Genomic DNA, 21263 nt, shown 5'->3' with positions numbered 1-21263 from the left:
CTAAAGTTTTCTTCTTCTATATGTTATTTTTTTCTTTAGAAATTAAAATTGATTTATTTTAGGTACATAAGTTTTGTCAGACCCTGTTGTATAAGACCCTAGTTGTGTAACAATGGCAAGAGTGAATTTTCTCCGATTTTCTGTGTTCTTTCATCTGGACATTCTTACTTTCCTTTTCCTTCACTACAGACACTATCACCTGATTCTTGTAACTATTTTTGACTGAATTCTACAACCTAGAGAAGTTTCTAAGGATTGTTGACTCAGGCAGCCAGTGTGTCCTTCAGTCTTGTAACAGTTTACATACTGACCTTGACTGCTCTTAAGTGTTTCTTGGTGTTGACAAGGCATGATTTCTTTTATGACATAATATATTTAAAATATATGTTTGCACAATTTAAAAATCTTCACAGAAATGCAAAACCATTAGTATATAAGATGTTGTCATTGATAATGGAAACAAAATGATGTTGGTGATTGCTAGAGGACCTGCCGGGGCAGAAGGCCCTGGCCTTGATTCTCATCATCACAGAACAGCCAACAGACAGGCTGGTAATGCATAAGGAGCACTGTTAAACAAACTGTTGATACTGAGGAGTTGTTGCAGAACCTCAGTTGGGGAACTCTGAATATAATTTTGTAGTATGACAATTCCAGATAGCCTCTGAGCTTGGTGTGTAACAGTGGACTCACTTTCTCAGTGGGATTCTCTCTTTGCCTGATCTGGGGAACCTCAGATCCTATAAGGAGCATCACATAGCCTTAAGTGAAGATTACAGGCCTGTCCTTTTCCTGATAAGAAACCTGTTCAGCAAGCACCTGTGGATTCCTGAAAATACTCCACCCTATCCTAAGGAGATCTTACCTGGAGATGTTCCCCCATGAATAGCATCATTAATTAACATATTCTCCTTGTAATAGTACTGTGATACTACATGCAAATGAGGTACTGTACCACAATATGTAAATCAACTATCCCTAGTATCTCTATTCCTAGGCAATCAAACACATGCACCCTTTAAGCCCCTCTCATGGCCCAAGGTTTATAAATCCTTGATATCACAGGACAAAATGACAAAATTGTGTTTCATGATATAATCAGCTTTCCACCATGGCTACTTGAAATTTGTCAGTCATTTATCCTGGGGGGATGGAGTACTCCCCTCCTCTCTGGAGATTTGCCATTGAATTCCCAGGGCTTGGCCGCCAGCTCTGGTGGCTGGATAGTGCAGTATATCCACAAACTCTCCTGACCTCAGGTGAAGCACCTACTGGGCTGAGACCTGCCTTTCAGTCCAAGAGGCCTGCACCTTACTGTATCTGCCTCCTGGCTTGCTGGACCTGAGCCTGGCCAGGCCTGTGATTTTTCTGCAATCCCACACCACTGATCTTAATACAGCAGCTTATCCAAAGAGATGGAACACTTCCACATAATCACAGGCACTGATGTGTAATACCGAAAACCTCATTTTAAAAAGCTAACTAACACCTGTTGTAAACCTCATTTCCATCTCCCACAGTGAGACCATGTGCCTGGCCTAGAGCACAGGCCTTGAGCTTGAACTAGTTTTCTCCCTTGAAAAGACTTAAGTTGTTTTACAGAGAAATGGTACCTATGGTCTCAGGATCCCTCTGTTGACCAAATGCTTAGCAACCACAAGAAAATCTGAGTCCCATCTTCACCAATGCTTAAACTGAGGTGTGGTGCTGCACCCCTGGAATCCAAGCACCCAGGAGTTAGAGGCAAGATGATTGGATCAAGGTCATTTTAGTTTATATGTGATTTTAAAAGACAATACAGATGGGAGATCCTGTCACACACACACATACACACACACACACAAAAAAAAAAACCCTATCCTTTCCCCCTCTCACTTTCCTCTCTCTCTCTCTCTCTCTCTCTCTCTCTCTCTCTCTCTCTCTCTCTCTCTCTCTCTGTGTGTGTGTGTGTGTGTGTGTGTTTACAGAGGAATGTGGGTCCTCACGGAGGCCAGAAGAGGGTGTCAGATCACTTGAATCTGGTGTTACAGACCATTGGGAGTAGCCCAATATGAATGCTGGAAGCTAAATTCAATTCACTGGCAGGGCAAGAAGTCCTCTTAACTGCTGAGCTATCCCTCCAGTCCCGATTTTTAGCCTGTAATTTGTGACACTCATTTTCCTGTGGAGTTTGTGAAAACATACTCCAGTCAAAACAAGCGATACAGAAGGGAAACACTAGTCACAGATTGGCAGTAGAATACATTTATGTCTCCAGCAAAATCTTACGTTTTAACTTTGGGTATATATCATGTGTGCATGGTATCTTAGTTACTTTTCTACTTATGTGATTGAAGAGTTTAAGTTAGCTTGGGTGACTCCATTTTGAAAGGAGAAGCCACAGAGGGAGACAATGCAGCCACTCCTGATGAGACCTAATAGACTAGGATCAGAAGGAAGGAAAAGAAGACCTCCCTTATCAGTGGACTTGGGGAGGGGCATGCGTGGAGAAGGGGAGAGGAAGGGAGGAATTGGGAAGGGAGGGCGGAGAGAGCTACATGGGGGATACAAAATGAATAGTGTAATTAATAAAGAAATTTAAAAAAAGTCCCCCTCCAAAAGAAGGCAGAGTGGTATTCATGTAAAAAAAAAAAAAAAAAATTATTGTCTGTGTCTGACTCCCAGGGACATAATCAAAGGTGCAGAGACCCAAGGACAAGCTACCAGGGACAGGACTTTTTACTGTAGTAGCAGGAGCAGCTTAAGTGTGTTGACTTCGTGGACAAGGGGCGGGGCAATGACGTCACAAAGCTCCTGCTCCCTATGACGGTATGGCGTGGCAGAGAGATTTACAGACACGGAGAGCAGGGGAAAGGCTGTGTGGGGTCTGAGGACAAAGAGGTTTCCCTCGCCTACTTCCACGCTCCTCGCCAAGCCAAATGGTGGTAATCCTAAGGAACACATTCAAATGATGCTGGCAACGGCACGCAGCGGATTCTGGGATTTGTAGGCGACTCTGGGGCCACGGTCCAGGCAACAGAGAGGGAGAGACGCAGGTTTGTGACTACAAACAATCCCAGTATGCATGGCGCCGCCTGGACGCCATTTTTGTAGTTCTAGCATACAATCCCAGAAGTCCCTGCTCCGAAGCCATGTTTGTAGTTTTCGCGCCGGTAAATCTAAGCCGCGATTCCTCTTGGGACTCTTGGGACTTCCGTGACCAGCAAGAGCTCTGAAGTGAGAAACGAAGGGATAAAGGTATGTCTGTGACTAGAAGGTTTGTGTTTACATCCCCGTGGCAGGGGCCAGGGAGATGGTGGGGCGGCCTTGGTGCCTCCGAGCCCGGAAGTCTCGACTCTCTGCGGGGCGGATCTGGAAGCGAAGCCCTAAGGGGCGGGACTTCCGTCAGAGACGTGCTGCTACCCGGAACGGTTTTTCCAGGTCAGCAATCTTCTTATCCCAAGCAGTTATGAAATCATAGTCCTGCTCACACGTGGGGTGGGTGCGGGGAGGAAGGGGAGAAGGAGGGATTTTGGGGTTCCCCGCTTCCCTCCTCTGTCCGCTCCTCGCCTTCCATCCGTCCGCCTGGAGTCCCCCAGCTGGTGGTGCGGAGGGCAGAACTTCAGGCAGAGGGTTGGCGGGATGAGAAGACGCACAGTCCTCTGCTCCCTCCAGGCCTGCAAGCTTCCTGGGGGAGATGGGTGCACCCCGCCCGGGGTGAGGCTGTGCACGACCTTGTATTGGTTGTTTTGGCGCCCTCTGCTGGCCTGCGGGTGCACGAGCAGGAAAGATCCTATAAATAATTTTTAGGGGGCTGTTGAGTAGGTAAGGTGCACTGGGCTGTTGTTAGGGTGCTGGGGACTCAGTACAGAAGGATCTGCCCACCTCTGCTGGGCTGAGGGCATATACATATGGGCAAAGAGAAAAAAGAGATGGAGGAGGAAGAAGAGGGAAGGAAGGAGAGAGAGAAGAAAGAAAAGGAAGGAAAGAACGAAAGAAATCTGTGTGGCTTTGCAGAAAAACAATCAGCTAATTGAAACTTGGGTACTATTTGGTGTTGAATTCCTGAGTTTGAACCAACATACATAGGTAAAAGTGCAGATATTCTGTACTCACATAAGTAACTGAAGTTTTTCCGCATGGTAAATAAATTATTTTCAACCAGAAGGAAGGTGTAGAACATGGCAAACCAACACATTTTATTTTGAGTCCCTATCAAATAGGAATGACTTGATGAACTTTTTCAGAGGAAGCTTCTCATATTCAAAAACAATAGCTATCCCTGGCTTAATGAGCTATATCTAGTCTTCTACAGCCTCCCAGTACCCAGGAGATTTTTTACTTCCATTAATTCTGGATTGACAGGTTTGATTGCTCATCTCCTGTTTTGCTATGTGAAAATCATGACCCATACCCAATTTCTATAGAGATTAAACCAGAAGAAAATGATGTGGTGACTGTTTTTGAGCCCAGCTATTCCATACGGAATGCAGTGTATGCAGTGTCCCATGCCCTCCATAAAACGCTGTTGAGCAAAATTGAAATGGGACCTAAAGAAGACAGAAACATGGACTGGCTTCTTCCATGCCAGGTAAGCCTCACTCATAAGCAAGGGAAGCACCGGGATCTTATATTATTGGTAAGTAATTCACTATCCTCAAACCAATAAAACATTTTCATTTTATAGTTGCAAGTACAAATTAAAATGGAAAAAGTTTCTGTCAAAGTGTATGTGTATATACCGTACATGATTTGGGTACTGAAAACACTCATTTGAAGAAATTAAATTTGAATGTCTTTCAACAAATGTTTTCCTAGTGTGAGATGAAGTCCTGTAAGATACAATTGAACATAATGTAAAAATATATCAAGTTTAAGAACCAAAATTTTTATCACTTCATGGAATATGTCCAATGCCATAAGATATATAGGGCATCATATCCAAGCAACCATTTCACCGAAAATACAGTCTATATTTATGACAAAAGACCATAAAAAGATCCTTTTGTGGACAATAAATAGCCTGTCCTCGAGTCAGCAGTAACAGAAAAGTAATTGCTTTCGCAGATGATTTAGTATTAATAAGGTAAGATGAATGTGAAATGAAAATCATGGTCTCATTAATAAATTTTAGAACATAGACAGTGCTCATGAGCCTGGGTCATATCTCAATGTGTTAGTGATGAGTGTAATGTGTGGGTTTTAAACCAACAAGGTATAATATAGGACTCACTTATACTTATAAGCCTTGGAGATTAACTTCAAATAAGATATCAAGATGATTGTTGAACAAGTCAGTTGAACTTTTCATTCAGTCGATAGGTAAATAAAAGATAAAATGTAAATGTTTGTATACTATATAATTTAGTATTATGGGAATCAGTAATATTTGACATTAATATTAACATAGTCTGTAATCATGGCTTCCAGTCATATGTATTAGGTAAGTGAGTATGTCTCTTGTACAGATAACTGAGTACCTGTATAGAAGTTCTTTATAACATGAGTTATTAATTAGTTAACACAATATTAGGTTGTGTTATTAATTTTCAGAAGTTGATTTTTTTCTAATCAAGATAATACTGCTGGTGTCTTAACAAAAATATGGAAGTGTTTCTTCCTTTTCCCTTATATGGAATACTTTGAGGAGTATTGTAGTGAGTTATTTGCGACTCTTGTAGAATTCATGCTGAATCTCTAGACCTAGGCTTTTCTTTTCTCTTTTTTTTGAGAGATTTTTAAGTTACCATTTCTATCTTGGTTGTTATGTGTCTGTTTTAATAATTTATTTCATCTTGATTTAATGTTGTTAGATTTTATACATCTAGAAGTCTACCCATTGATTTTTTTGCATTTAAATGCTTAGTTGAATGAAGACTTTTAAAATATGAACCAATGATTTGCTGCTTTCCTCAGTGCATGTTGTAGTGTCTGTTAGATCAGGATTGATGCAGTTGTCATGGACTTAAAAGAAAGCAGACAGGCATTTCCAAAAGCAGGATTTTTCTCTCAGACAGAACACTGATATGGTAGTCTATTGAGAGGGGAAGTAGAGATTCTATGCTGTAGTACCGGGGGATGGAGGTCTTAAGTAGCTTGATAGGGAGAAGGACATACCGTGGGGGTTCAGTCTATAAATTTCTGGCCTTAGTCCTGCCTGTCTGTAGGTGTGTGGGTTTATTTCTGGATATCTGATTCAATTCCATTGATCCACAAGGCTTTTTCTCTGCCCGTACTATGTCGTTATTATTACTCTTGCTCTATAGTATAGCTTTAGATCAGGGATGGAGATAACTTCAGAAGTTCTTTATCATACTGGGTTGTTTTAACTATTCTGTTTTGTTTTTTTTTTAACATGATGTTGAGAATTGTTCTTTCAAGGTCTGTAAGGAATAGTGTTGATATTTTGATGAGAATTGCATTAATCTCTAGATTTTTTTTTGGTAGGATGACCATTTTTTGCTGTTATTCTTACTGATCCATAAGCATGGAAAAATCTCTCCATCTTCTCATATATTCTTCAATTTCTTTCTTCAGAGACTTGAAGTGTTTTTGTTTTTTTTTTTTTCATACAGATCTTTCCCATTCTTGGTAAGAGTTAAACCGATGTACTTTATATTATTTGTGAATATTGGAAGGTTGTTGTTGCCCCAATTTCTTTCTCAGCCCACTTGTCTTTTGTATACAGGAAGACCTCGGATGTTTTTTGAGTTAATTTTATATCCAGCAATTTTGCTGAAGGTGTTCATCAACTGTACGAGTTCTCTGGTAGTATTTGTGGGTCCACTCCTGTATACTATCATAACACCTGTGAATAGTGATACTTTGACTTCTTCCTTTCTGACTTGTATCCCCTTGATCTCCTTTAGTTTTCTTACTGCTCTAGCCTGGACATGGTGGATGATATCTTTAATGTTTTCTTGGATGTGGTTTGCAACTATTTTATTGAGTATTTTTGCACCAATATTCATAAGAGAGATAGGTCTGAAGTTCTCTTTTTTCTTGGATCTTTGTGTGGATTAGGTATCAATGTGACTGGTTTCCTAGAATGAGTTTGATAATGTTCCTTCTGTATCTATTTTGTGGGTTCGTTTGAAGAGAATTGGGGTTAGCTCTTCTTTGAACGTCTGGCAGAATTCTGCGCTGAAACTATCTGGCCCTGGGCTTTCTTTTTTCGGAAGACTGATTCTATTTCCTTGGGAGATATAGGACTATTCAATTTATTTACCTGATCTAGATTTAATTTTGGTAAATGGAATCTATCAAGAAAATTGTCCATTTTATTTAGCTTTTTAAATTTTATGGCATATAGGCTTTTGTATTAAGACCTAATGATTGTTTGGATTTCCTCAATGTCTGTTGTTATGTTCCCATTTTCATTTCTGATTTTGCTGATTTGGATAGTTTTTCTCTGCATTTTACTTAGTTTGGCTAAAGATTTGTCTATCTTGTTGATTTTCTCAAAGAACCAGCTCTTAGTCTCATTGATTCTTTGAATTGTTTTCTTTGTACCTAATACATTGATTTCAGCTCTGAATTTGATTATTTCTAATCATCTACTCCACTTGGGTGTGTCTGCTTAACATGAAGTCACACCATAATTCTACCAGACATTCAAAAAGGAGCTACAGTAATCCTTCTTAAACTATCATGAAAAGAAAGGAAAAAAAAGGAAAAGAAACAGAAGGAGCCTGTGAAAACCCTTTCTAGAAATCCAGCATTGCTGTCATTTGCAAACCCATTAAAACTACACAAAAAGAAAACCATAGGCCAATATCCTTGATAAAAATAGACTTTCAACCAAAATTAATCAAAAAAGATGAGGAAGGGCAATCCATTCTCATCAAAGGAAAAATCCAATAGGAGGACATTACAACCCTGAACGTCTATGCCCCCAAATCAAGAGCACCTGCATTTGCGACTGAAATATGATTAAAGCTTAAACCACACATCGATCCCAACACTTTAATATTGGGAGACTTCAACACTCTACTCTCACCAAGGGACAGATCATCTAGACAGAAGCTAAATAGGGAAATAATGACAATTACAGAGGTCCTAAATCAAATGGACCTAATAGATGTCTACAGAACTTTTCACCCAAACACAAAAGCGTGTACCTTCTTTTACCTTCTTTTCAGCACCTCATGGAACTTTCTCTAAAATTGACCATATAATTGGGCACAAAGAAGGCCTCAAGAGATACAAGAAGATCGAAATAATCCCTTGTATCCTATCAGACCACATGGCCTAAAACTAGACTTCAATAACAACAGAAATAACAAAAAGCCTACATATACATGGAAGAGCCTTGAACTCATTGGCATAAGAGAGTACTTCCTAAACAGAACACCAACAGCTCAAGCTCTAAGAGCAACAATTAATTAATGGGACCTCATGACACTGAAAAGTTTTTGTAAACAAAAGACACTGTCATCAGACTTAAAGAACAGCCTACAGATTAGGAAAGGATCTTCGCCAACCCGATAGCTGACAGAGGGCTAATCCAGAATATATAAAGAACTCAAGAAATTAAACAAAAATAATCAAATTAAAAATATAGTAAACAGAATGGAGCTAAACAGAATTCTCAATAGAGGAATATTGAATGGCAGAGAAACACTTAAAGCAATGTTCAACTTCCTTAATCATCAGGGAAATGCAAATCAAAACAACCCTGAGATTTCACCTTATAGCCATTAGAATGGCTAAGATAAATAACTCAAGTGACAGCACATGCTGGAGAGGATGTGGAGAAAAGGGGCACCCTCCTCCACTTCTGGCAGGAATGTAATCTTGAACAACTGCTTTGGATATCAATCTGGCATGTTCTCAGAGAAAAAGGAATGCTCTTAATTCAAGATCCAGCTATAGCACTCCTAGGCATGTATCCAAAACATGCTCAAGTATACAACAGGGGTATTTGTTCAAACATGTTTATTGTAGCTTTATTTGTAATAATCAGAATCTGGAAACAATCCAGATGACCCTCAACTAAAGAATGGACACAGAAATTGTGTTACATTTACACAATGGAATACTGCTCAGGTATTATAAAAATTACAAAATTTGCAAGCAAATGGTGGGACCTAGAAATACTCCTCTTGACTGAGGGAGGTATCCTAGAAACTGAAAGAAACACATGGCATATCCTCACTTATAAGTGGATTTTAGACATATACTACATGGTAAACATACTGAAATGTGTACAGCTTAAGAAGCTAAACAAGAAGGAGGACCCTTGTTTAGATGATCAATCCTCACTCAGAATGGCAAATGGGATGGACATTGGAAGTGAGAGATACCAGGCTATAGGACAGGACCCTACCACAGAGGGCCTCTGAAGACTATACCCGACAGGATATCAAAGCAGGTGCTGATACTAATAGCCAAACTTTGGGCACAGAGGAGGTAATCTTACAAAAGAAGGGGGAGGTAGGAAGACCTGGAGGGGACAACATCTCCACAAGGAGAATGACAGATCCAAGAAACCTTGGCATATGGGTCTTTTCTGAGACTTCTACTCCAACCAAGGACCATGTATGAAGATAACCTAGAATCCCTAGTACCCCTACACAGGTGTAGCCCATGACAGCTCAGTCTCCAAGTTAGTTCTCTAGAAAGGGGAATAGTGACTGACATTAACTCAGTGACTGGCTCTTTGATCACCTCCTCCTAATGGGACTGTAGTCTTAACAGGCCACACAGGAAGACAATGCAGCCAGTCATGATGAGAGCTGATAGGCTAGGGTCAGCTAGGGATCAGAGGAAGACCTCCGCTATTAGTTGTCTTGTGGGAAAAGGGAGGACATAAGGGAGGGAGGGTAGGATTGGGAGGGGATGATGGAGTGGGATACAGTGGGGATACAAAGTGAATAAACAAATTTATTGAAAAATAAATTAATAAAAATAGACTCAATTCTAAAGAAATTCTTGTAAAGAGAATACAGACATACATCAAAACTACTATCCACTCTGAACAAATTTCTTATCCCTGATATGGCACAACATACATCAATAAATATAAAAATCACATAAATGATGTATAAACAAAAATCACATGAACACCTCAAGATTTTAAACAGAAAACAACAAAAATCTTTGAAAAAAATCCAACATGCCTTTATCATAAAAGTTTCAAAAGTTGTAAGGCTAGAGGCAACACCTCTGAACATAATAAAAGCTATAGGTGAGAAACCTGCATCCAGAATCATCCCTAATGGAGAAAAGGTCCAGGCAAGTTTACTCAGGTCAGAAGTTTGTCATCTATGTCCACCACCCCCAGTCCTTTTCAATATTTTGCTCAAAGTATTAGTTTAAGCAATAAAGAAAGATAAGTAAAGAAATATAAATAGGAAAATTAGAATTCAAACTATCACTCTTTGCAGATGATGTAATAACATGCATTAAAATTCCCCAAAATTCTATCAGAAAAATTTTTGAAATGATTAAAAAGTATACCTATGTGACAGGATACAGAATCTGCGTACACAAATCTATTTACTTTTGTATATACCAACATCAAACATTCAAAGGAGATCTTGAACATACATTCAGAAATGTCTGAAGGAAAGTAAAATATCTAGTAATAAACAGATGAAAGAAAAAATATACCTACAATGAGAACTTCAAACACCTTAAGGAATCAAGAAAGACACTGGAAAATGAGAAGACATCCCATGTTCCTGGATTGATAAAGATAAAATCTTGAAAATGACCATTCAACTGAAAGCTATTCACAAATTCAATACAAATGCAATAAAAAGTATATTATTCTTATTCTTCACAGATAGAAAAAAAAAATTTCTGCTCAGTTCTCTCTCTTCATCCACTTCTGCTGTCTATTCTGTTTTCTGTTCTGAGTGATATTCTGGCACCCTCCTGTGGACCCTCCTTGTTATTTAGCTTCTTTGGGTCTGTGGATTGTAGTATGATTATCCTGTATTATAGGTCTAATATCCACTCATAAATGTGTACATACTATGTGTTTTTATCTGTGTCTGTGTTACCTCACTCAGGATGATGTTTTCTAGTTCAATCCATTTGCCTGCAGTTTCCATGATTTCTTATTTTTAATAACTGGTTAGTATTCCATTGTGTAAATGTACCAGAAGTACTTTATCCATTCTTCTAGATTTGAGGGACACCTAGGTTGTTTCCAGTTTCTAGCTGTTATGAATAAACAGCTATGAACACAGTAGAACAAATGTCCTTGTTATATAATGTAAGGGAACAACTATTGGATATATTCCCTGGAGTGGTATAGCTGGGTCTGGAGGTAGAACTAGTCCCAATTTTCTGAGAATGCACCAGATTGATTGATTTCCAGAGAAGTTGTACAAGTTTGCATTTCCATCAGCAGTGGAGGAATGTTCCCTTTTTACTACATCCTCACCAGCGTGTGTTGTCACTTGAGTTTTTGATCTTAGCCATTCGAGTGTAAGATGGAATCCTGGAGTCATTTTGATTTCTGTTTCTCTGATGACTAAGGACTTTGATGATTTCCTTTAGTGCTTCTCAGCCATTCGAGATTCCTCTGTGGTGAATTCCCAGTTTAGCTCTGAACCCCATTTGTTAATTGGATTAGTTGATTTCTTGGTGTTTAATTTCTTAAGTTCTTTGTATATTTTGGATTTTACCGCTCTGTCTGATGCAGGGTTGGTGTTGTTATTTTCCTAATCTGTTGGCTGCCATTTTTTCTTTTGATAATGTCCTTTGACTTACAGAAGCTTTTCAGTTTCTTGAGATCCCATTTATTAATTGTTGATCTCAGAGCCTGTGCTGATTTGTTCTATTGTCTCCTATGTTAATGAGTTCCAGACTTTTCTCTACCTTGTCTTCTAAATGATTTAGAGACTCTGGTTTTATGTCAAGGTCTTTGATCCACTTGGACTTGAGTTTCTTCAGGGGGATACAAAGGGGTCTATTTGCATTTTTCTACAGGCAGACATCCAGTTAGACCACAACTATTTGTTGAAGATGCTGTTATTTTCCCATTGTATGGTTTTGTCTTTGTTGAAAGTTAAGTTTCAGTAGGAGTGTGGGTTTATTTCTATGTCCTTATTTTAATTGTACAGGATTGGTCTGCTCAAAAGGGTGTTTTATTTTTCCATATGAAAACTTCAAACTTCCATATGAAGTTTGTTTGCTCTTTCTAGGTCTTTAAAGAATTATGTTTGAATGTTGGTGGGAAATGGACTGAATCTGTAGATTGCATTTGTTAAGAATGCTGTTTTACTATGTTAACCCTACATGTCCATGATTTTGGGAGATCTTTCCATCTTCTGATATCTTCCTCAGTTTCTTTCTTTAAAGACTTGAAATTCTAGTCATAGAGGTCTTTCATTTGGTTAGAGTTACTACAAAATATTTCATATTGTTTGTGGCTACTGTTTAGGGTGTTGTTTCCCAAATTTCATTCTCAGCCCATTTTTCATTTGTAAGCAGAAGATCTTTTTCATTAAATGTGTTCCCAGCCTATTTGTCGAAAGTATATATCAATTGTAGGGATTCTCTGGTAGAATTTCTTGGGTCTTTATGTATACTAGTATATCATGTGTGAATAGTGATACTTTGACTTCTTCCTTTCCAAGTTGTATCTCCTTGATCACCTTCAGTTGTGGTATTACTCTGGCTAGGACTTAAGTAGTACATTGAACAGATATGGAGAGGGTAGGCATCCTTGTCCTGTACCTCGTATTAGTGGAATTTAAGTTTCTCTCCAAATAATTTCATGCTGGTTCTCAGCTTGCCTTTTACTGCCTTTATTATGTTAAGTATGTGCCCAATTCCTTGTATGTCTGATTTCTCCAAGTCTGTTAACATGAAAGGGGTGTTGGATATTGTGAAAGGCTTTTTCTCATCTAATGAGATGATCATGTGATTTTGTTGTTTGTTTTTTTATATGGTGGATTACACTGATGGATTTTGAACCATCCTGGTATCCCTGAGATGATGCGTATTTGTTCATCGTGTATATATTTGATGTATTTTTGGATTTGGTTTGTGAGTATTTTATTGAATATGTTTTTTTTCTATGTTCATGAGTGAGATTGCTCTGAAATTTTCTTTCTTTGTTGAGACTTTGTTTGGTTTGTGTATCAGGGTGACTGCCATCACAATGAGTTTGGCAATGTTCCTTCTGTTTGTATTTTGTGGAATACTTTGATGAATATTGGTATGAACTCTGGTTTGAAAATCGGGTATGATTCAATGCTAAAACCATCTAGCCCAGGGCATGTGTGTGTGTGTGTGTGTGTGTGTGTGTGTGTTTGGCAGACTTTTAATTCCTGCTTCCATTTTCTAAGGGACTATTGATCTATTGTTTTATATTATTAATTTTGTTGGTTTTGTTTTTGAAGAGAAAATTTCTCTCATCTTGTGTGTCCTGTAAGTAGGTATGTAAATCAGGCAAGCCTCAGACATAGAGATTCATCTGAATCTTAATCTAGAGTGCTACCTTTGTAATTTTGTTTTGTTTTTATATTATTGGCTGATGACCTGAAATGTAGGTATTTGTACATATCAAATCTGTTCTTCAATTGATCTTCATCCACATGTTGAATTTTGAGATTTAACAGAGCATATTATATTTCTCATTTGGTAACTTCATGGTCCGTAACCCATGCTGTTGTGGTTTCTCATCTAGGGCCACACCTGTATCCTGCCAGGGGCCTCCCATGACCTCCAAATTCACCCACCCTGATTTCTATTCTCTCTCTTCATTCCTTCCTTGCCTCTACTTTCCCCAAACTTGATGTCCATCCCCATTTTCCTCCTCACTCCCTTTCCCACCCTATTCCTTCCCTCCATTTAATTCAGGTACCTATCTTATTTTCTCTTCTGAGTGAGTTTCCTACATCCTCCCTTTGCTCTCCTTGACACTCTGGGTCTGTGGATTGTTCCATGGTTATCCTGTACTTTATGGTTAATTTCCACTTATGAGTGAGTAGGTACCATGTGGGTCTTTCAGGGTCTGGGTTACCTCACTCAGAAAAATCTTTCCTAGTTCCATCCATTCTCTGGCTGATTGCATGAAGTCTTTGTTATTAATAGCTAATTGGTATTCGGTTGTATAACTGTATCACATTTTATTTATCCATTCTTCAACAGAAGATATCTAGGTTTTTTCCAGTTTCTGTTTATTACAAATAAATCTGCTATGAACATAGTTGAGCAAGTGTCCGTGTGTTATGGTAGAACACCTTTTGGGTATATTCCCCAGAGTAGTATAGCTCTTCAGGTATATAGGTATTGATGTTGGACTGTTGTAAAGTTTTTGAGAAATGTCTAGATGCATTTCCAAAGTGGTTGTTTAAGTTTTCATTCTCACCAGCACTGAAGGTGTGTTTTCCTTACTCCACATCCTCACCACCATGTGCTATCCCTTGAGTTCATGATCTGAGCCATTCTGACAAATGTAAGCTCAAAATGCAGAGTTCTTTTGATTTGCATTTCCTTGATGACTAAGGACAATGAACATATCTTTAAGTGGGTCTCAGCCATTAGCACTGCCTCTGTTGAGGGTTGTCTGTTTAGTTCTTTATGCCATGATTTAATTGTGTTATTTGGTGTCTAATTTCTTCAATTCTTTATTTTAGATATTATCCTTCAGTCAGAGATAGGGTTGGTGAAGGTCCTCTCCCAGTCCATATGCTATCATTTGTTCTATTGATGGAGTTGTTTACCTTCCAGGTGATTTTCATCTTCATGTGTCCCTTTGTTAATTGTTGATCTTATTGTCTGAGCTGTTGGTGTAGTGTTCACAGAGGTGTCTCTGTTTTTTATTTGATTGATTAATTTTTACAGAATATACAGGTTTTTATTACATACCCCTGACTGTCCTGGAACTTACTGGATAGATCAGGCTAGCATCCAGCTCTATGAAATACTCCTGGGCCTGTCTCCTGAGTGTTCTTGGAATAAAAGACTTGAGAAAATACACCCAGCTTGTCCATTGTTATTTTAGTTAGGGATTGTTCATACTATTTATCTGATATGTGCTCATTACTGTTAGTGTTTACTCTCTCTCTCTCTTTATGTCTGTGAATTGGCATTTCTCTTGCAAGGCTATATCCTCCTGAAAGGATGCAGAAATTAGAGAGGTGAACCTCACTATTCAGTTTCCTCCTAAAAAGATTTCATGATTACATTAGAACCTGTGTATCAGAAAATAAGAAGAAGAAACGCCAGAATTCAATGAAAATATTGTAAACGAAGTATACATTTCCAGTATACTTTGTCCGTTTCATGCTTTCTGTTGTACACGTGTGAATATTTTAGAATGCATTGACCTACAATGATGTGCATGTGAACTTCACTCGAGAAGAGTGGGCTTTGCTGGATCCTTCCCAGAGGAATCTTTACCAAGATGTGATGCTGGAGACCTACAGGAATCTCACTGCTATAGGTATGAGAGTGAATAATCTTTACTTTTTAAAATGAGGGAGGAACTCTTTATTTATTATTGATGTACTTCTGTAATTTCACTTGCCCATGGGGAAGACTAAAGTGAATGGTTCTTTGATTGATCATAGATTATGACCTAAATTTTGCCTTATTTCCAATAATAAAACATACATTTTCTGGTATTGTATTTTAGGCTACAGTTGGGAAGATCATAATATTGAAAAGCATTGTCAGAGTTCCAGAAGACATATAAGGTAATTTTCATATGTAAGCTGATATGAATATGGTTCTGAGAAAATGTTAATGTGTCTTGGAAATTTGAAAGAAAAGGGACAGTGTAAATGGAATGTTTTAAGTATATTTACTGATGATTACTAACTTGTTACTAAACTATTTACCTCCATGTTAGGTATTTGATGTGTGTTTGCAAGGCACTCCTCTAAGAATGCAAGGAAACCATACCTCATGCAAGATCAACATTTAAATCATAGCCTTGTTAGCGCTATGAGGTGGAGCTGCATTTCTTTAGTTTCCTACAACTCAGATATTGCTAAAGGTATTCACAGTAAATAGTTGCTGAAAGTATGTAGAAAACATTATACTAAAGTAGTCCATAGTAAAGCTGGGGTTACTCATACACTTGTAATAATGTTGCTAAGCTTTGTGAGAAGGACAGATTTTTAGAGTCAGGAATGTTGTTGTGGAAAAACCATAATCCCTGTAGCACATACCTATAATGAACAAAAATCAAATGTGTGAATGCAACGTGAAACCATGTCATTTATTATTCTTCTTTTAATAGGGATATCATATATCACAATGAATACAAGTCATAGATATATTGAAAGAAACAATATACCACTCAAAACAACTAAAATAAATAGTAGTCCCCATTATGAGTAGATATTTAAATGGGGATACCTATTATGCTTTATATGGACTATTCAGAGATGCAAGCAGTATAAATAATGACACAGACTATTTTATATTTTAAAGCTTAGGCAATTTAACTGGTTGGATTCTGAAACCTCTTTTTCCCTAACACAAATAAACCTAATACAGTGTCCTGCTGCATGGGCAGCACTACCTCTTTGTTCATCTTCATGTCTATCTCTTAACCCCTCTGTCCTGCTGGTGAATCGCCTGTCATTTGCTTTCTTCTTTCCAGCAAACCTCTCTCACTCAGAAGTTCTGCCCTCCATTTTGTGCCCTACTATCAGTTGTCAGCTCTTTATTATTTCCAATGTAAGGAAGGACAAATGTTTACAAAATATAGGGCAGGTGATGGACCATAAAAAGAGAATTATGCAATCTGCTCAGCACTTAGCTTTCTGCTGTCTCAGCAATCAGCATTTCAATACACAGACACACTTTCACATAATATTACAACAACATCAATTAACTGGTTATTCAACTTCATTAGGAATTTTCACAAAAATCACACTTCAGAAAATGTAGTTTTAGGAATATATAAATTATTCTGTTTCTCACAGTTAACTTTGCCAATTTACCATGGTGTGCAGTATAGGGAAATTTATTAACCCAATCAGTGAGTTAAAACTCTGAGGTATTGCAGTTTTGTACAAATATGTGGCAAAACACCTTAAAGAATAAAGTAAGAAAGAATAGTATAAATGTGAGCAAGGTGACAAATATTTTCACCATCACAGGTATTTTCAAATATGCAAAACACCCCTAGAGAAGGAGAAAACCGTGAATGTGAAAATAATGATGAAAACTAAGATGTAATTCCTATTTATCTTTACACCAAATTGTAAAATTAAGTGACATGGACAATTAGATTCATCAGTGTAATGAATGTGGTAAAGTTTTCATATGTATCAATTATCTTTGCAGGTATGAAAATACTCATAGTGGAGACAAACCCCCTGAAGATACTCAATATGGTGAAGTCTTTACACATCACAGGAGTCCCCACACATATGAAAGTAAGCATATTCGTGAGGACCGCTATGAATCAAACCAATATGGTAACGCTTTTGCACATAACAGTCATCTCCTAAGACATAAAAGGACACATATAGCAGAGATATCTGATGAATGTAACCAATGTGGCAAAGCCTTTGCAGGTAACAGTACTCTTATAATACATAAAAAAGCTCACACTGGGGAGAAACGTTATGAAAGTAACCAATGTGGTAAAGCCTTGGCAAATAATGTTTATCTCCTAAGACATAGAAGAACTCACAATGGAGAAAAACCCTATGAATGTAACCAGTGTGGTAAAGCCTTTGCATACAACAATGGTCTCCTAATACATAAAAGAACTCACACTGGAGAAAAACCTTATGAATGTAACCAATGTGGTAAAGCCTTTGTACAGAGGAGTACTCTCCTATTACATAACAGAACTCACACGGGCGAGAAACCCTATAAATGTAACCAGTGTGGTAAAGCCTTTGCATACAACAATGGTCTCCTAATACATAAAAGAACTCACACTGGCGAAAAACCTTATGAATGTAACCAATGTGGTAAAGCCTTTGCACAGAGGTGTACACTCCTATTACATAACAGAACTCACACGGGAGAGAAACCCTATGAATGTAACCAGTGTGGTAAAGCCTTTTCAAACAGGTATATTCTCCTAGTACATAACAGAACTCACACTGGTGAAAAACCTTATAAATGTAACCAGTGTGTTAAAGCCTTTTCATCTAAACAAAAGCTCCTACTACATAAAAGAATTCACACTGGAGAGAAACCCTATGAATGTAACCAGTGTGGTAAAACCTTTGCATCCAACTACGTTCTCCTAATACATAAAAGAGTTCACACAGGAGAGAAACGTTATCAATGTAACCAATGTGGTAAAGCCTTTTCGCAGAACAGTCATCTCCTAAGACATAAAAGAACTCACACTGGAGAAAAACCTTATGACTGTAACCAATGTGATAAAGCCTTTGCATCTAACACTGAACTCCTAATACATAAAAGAACTCACACAGGAGAAAAACGTTATGAATGTAACCAATGTGATAAAGCCTTTGCATGTAACAGTAATCTCTTAAGACATAAAAGAAATCACACTGATGAAAAACCCTATGAATGTAACCAATGTGGTAAAGCCTTTGCATGTAACAGTGATTTCATAAGACATAAAGGAACTCACACTGGAGAAAAACCTTATGAATGTATCCAATGTGGTAAAACCTTTGCACAGAGGTATACTCTCCTAGTACATAACAGAACTCACACTGGAGAAAAACCCTATGAATGTAACCAATGTGATAAAGCATTTGCACAGAACAGTAGTCTCCAAATACATAAACGAACTCACACGGGAGAGAAACCTTATGAATGCAACGAATGTAGTAAAGCCTTTGCATGTAACAGTGTTCTCCTAAGACATAAAAGAACTCACACTGGAGAGAAACCTTATGAATGTAACCAATGTGGTAAAGCCTTTGCATATAACAGTGTTCTCCTAAGACATAAAAGAACTCACACTGGAGAGAAACCTTATGAATGCAATGAATGTCGTAAAGCCTTTGCACAGAACAGTCATCTGGTAGTACATAAAAAAATTCACACTGGAGAGAAATCTTATGAATGTACCCAAAGTGATAAAGTCTATGCATTTCAGAGTAGTCTATAAAGTCTATGCATTTCAGAGTAGTCTCTGAAGACAAAAAGAACACATCCTGGAGAAAAACCTTATGAATGTAAGCCGTGTGGAATCACCTTTTTACAACAGTCTCATAATAAAGTCTTTTCATGTAAGAGTCATCTTGAACAAGAACACTTATTGGAGTGAAACCCTATAAATGTAACCAACGTGTGAAAAACTTCTCATGCCATAATAATCTCCATCTACATAGAAGAATGCACACTGGAGAGAAACATTACAAATGTAACCAATGTGATAGAGCATTTTGACATAATAGTAATCTCCCATGACATAAAAAAGACATACTGGAGAGAAACCATATGAATGTAAGCAATGTGGAAAGGCTTTGCATGTAACAGTCATCTCCTAATACATAAAAGAGCTCACACTCGAGAGAAACCTTATTAATGTAACCTATGTGGTAACATACTTTCTCCAGCAGGGATACATTTCATAAACATTCCCAAATGATACCACCAACTGAGAAGGATTCATTTCTCTGACTTCAAATGTACGTGTTTGATTTCTGTTACATGAAAGAATTCATGATGAAGAAAACATTTATAGATAAGCCTGTAGTTGCCTCAACACCTGAGTTCAGTAATGAATGCTTATATAAGTAAAACATTCATGAGTAAACATATTTAAGAATTAGTTTTAATTTCCATTATGTGATAACAGTTTCTCTTTGTGTTTTTGATGTGCCTGTCCTTTCTAGTTTCCATGAAGACCAGACCTTATCGTCTGGTCTTTCTGAGACCAGATCTTCTCATACCAGGAATTCTAGAAAGTTGTCAAAAACCTTACCTAGGTCCTGGGAATGAACTTGTCTTAACTGCAAAGCCATGTCTCTAGTACTGTAAATATCTTATATTATCGTGATGTCAGGAAGTAGAAAAGAATTCATAGGAGAGCAACCCTATTTGTACAAAGGAGTTGATTACTTTGTACATAATAAATGTATCCATTTTCAAGAAAAGAACCTTTTTTGTATCTGTTTTTATCATAGCCTTGGAGGAAGTAAATTATTTACCATGTTCCCTTAAATGTAATGGAGCAGAACACCATTTGTGATTGTGGTCTGAATTTTGAACATTGGAGTAGGGATTGAATTTGCTGTATGTGTAGCAAATCCATTCACAGAAGTTTATGAGGTTGTTCTGATATTCCTTCTGTGGTGGCTGTTCGTATTCTAATGCATTTCCACTTGGTGAAAGGTATTTTTCTGTGCAATGTATAGAATGGGATCCCCATCATCTATGTGGTCCATTGCTTATTTATATCAGGCAGTCTGTGATCATAGTTTTCAAGGAAGGGTCTCTGAGAACGTGTGGTATTTTTTTTTTTTTATGTTTTCACAAATTCATTTAAAATGTTTGTTTTTAAGCCTTGCTTGGATATCAATAATTAATAAATGCTCAATAGTATGTGTGTGTGTATATATATATGTATATGTTGTTTGAAGTTCCATGTTTCTGCATTTTCCCACATTTACTATATGGCACATCATCTTCCTAGAGATTTATCTAGCTTTCTTAGAGATTTATCTAGCCTTCTTAGAGATTTATCTAGAGGTGCTAGTTAATGTAACAGCAATGAGATTTATTTCAAAACATGTTGTGTGTTTAGTGGACTATTCATTCTTAGGCTATGACAGATATATGAAGACTGTCTGACACTTTGTGGGGTTTATTTTAGTCATGCTTATATGATCTTCAAGTTTATGTTGTCAGTTTTGCATAACAGTCTTCCCACTGAGCTCACTGACATGCACAAAATTTAGTTGAAACATTACATCAGTACAATATTGTACTTTATTCAGATTATGAATATATTGTCATCAGAGAATGGAATAATATAAAATGATTTGAATAATAAATGCTACTTGCAAATGAAAATTATACACTCCTGTCTCATTTTGGAACGTGTTGGTTCTTAGGAGTAAAGACTTATTCATAAGACTTTCTCAAAACTGCAAGTGAATGTCAGAGAATTGTCTCAGTGGGTAAATTTAGTTATTGCTAAGCCTGATGATTTGAGCTCAATCCCTGAGTAGTCCATATCACTGCTACGGATTTTTCTAATGTTTCTATAGTTGGGCTGCTGTATATGCAAATTCACACACTAGCAGATATGTAAATATATATTTCAGGCTAAATAAGGGCCAGTGTGGTCACTGGCCAAAAGACTCATTGTGTTCCATGTCAAGAACTTACATATGGGATGTAGATAATAAACAGCAATA

At 37.6% G+C, this 21263-nt stretch overlaps 1 pseudogene; it reads left to right on the top strand.

Moving 5' to 3' along the window:
* The first annotated feature begins 3374 nt into the window (after nucleotides 1–3374).
* Nucleotides 3375–20885, top strand: LOC132651247 (zinc finger protein 431-like; annotated as a pseudogene).
* Nucleotides 20886–21263: the final 378 nt, after the last annotated feature.

This window comes from Meriones unguiculatus, assembly GCF_030254825.1.
Source record: "Meriones unguiculatus strain TT.TT164.6M chromosome 13 unlocalized genomic scaffold, Bangor_MerUng_6.1 Chr13_unordered_Scaffold_41, whole genome shotgun sequence".
Lineage (NCBI taxonomy): Eukaryota > Metazoa > Chordata > Mammalia > Rodentia > Muridae > Meriones > Meriones unguiculatus.
This window is presented reverse-complemented; position numbering and strand designations above follow the sequence as displayed.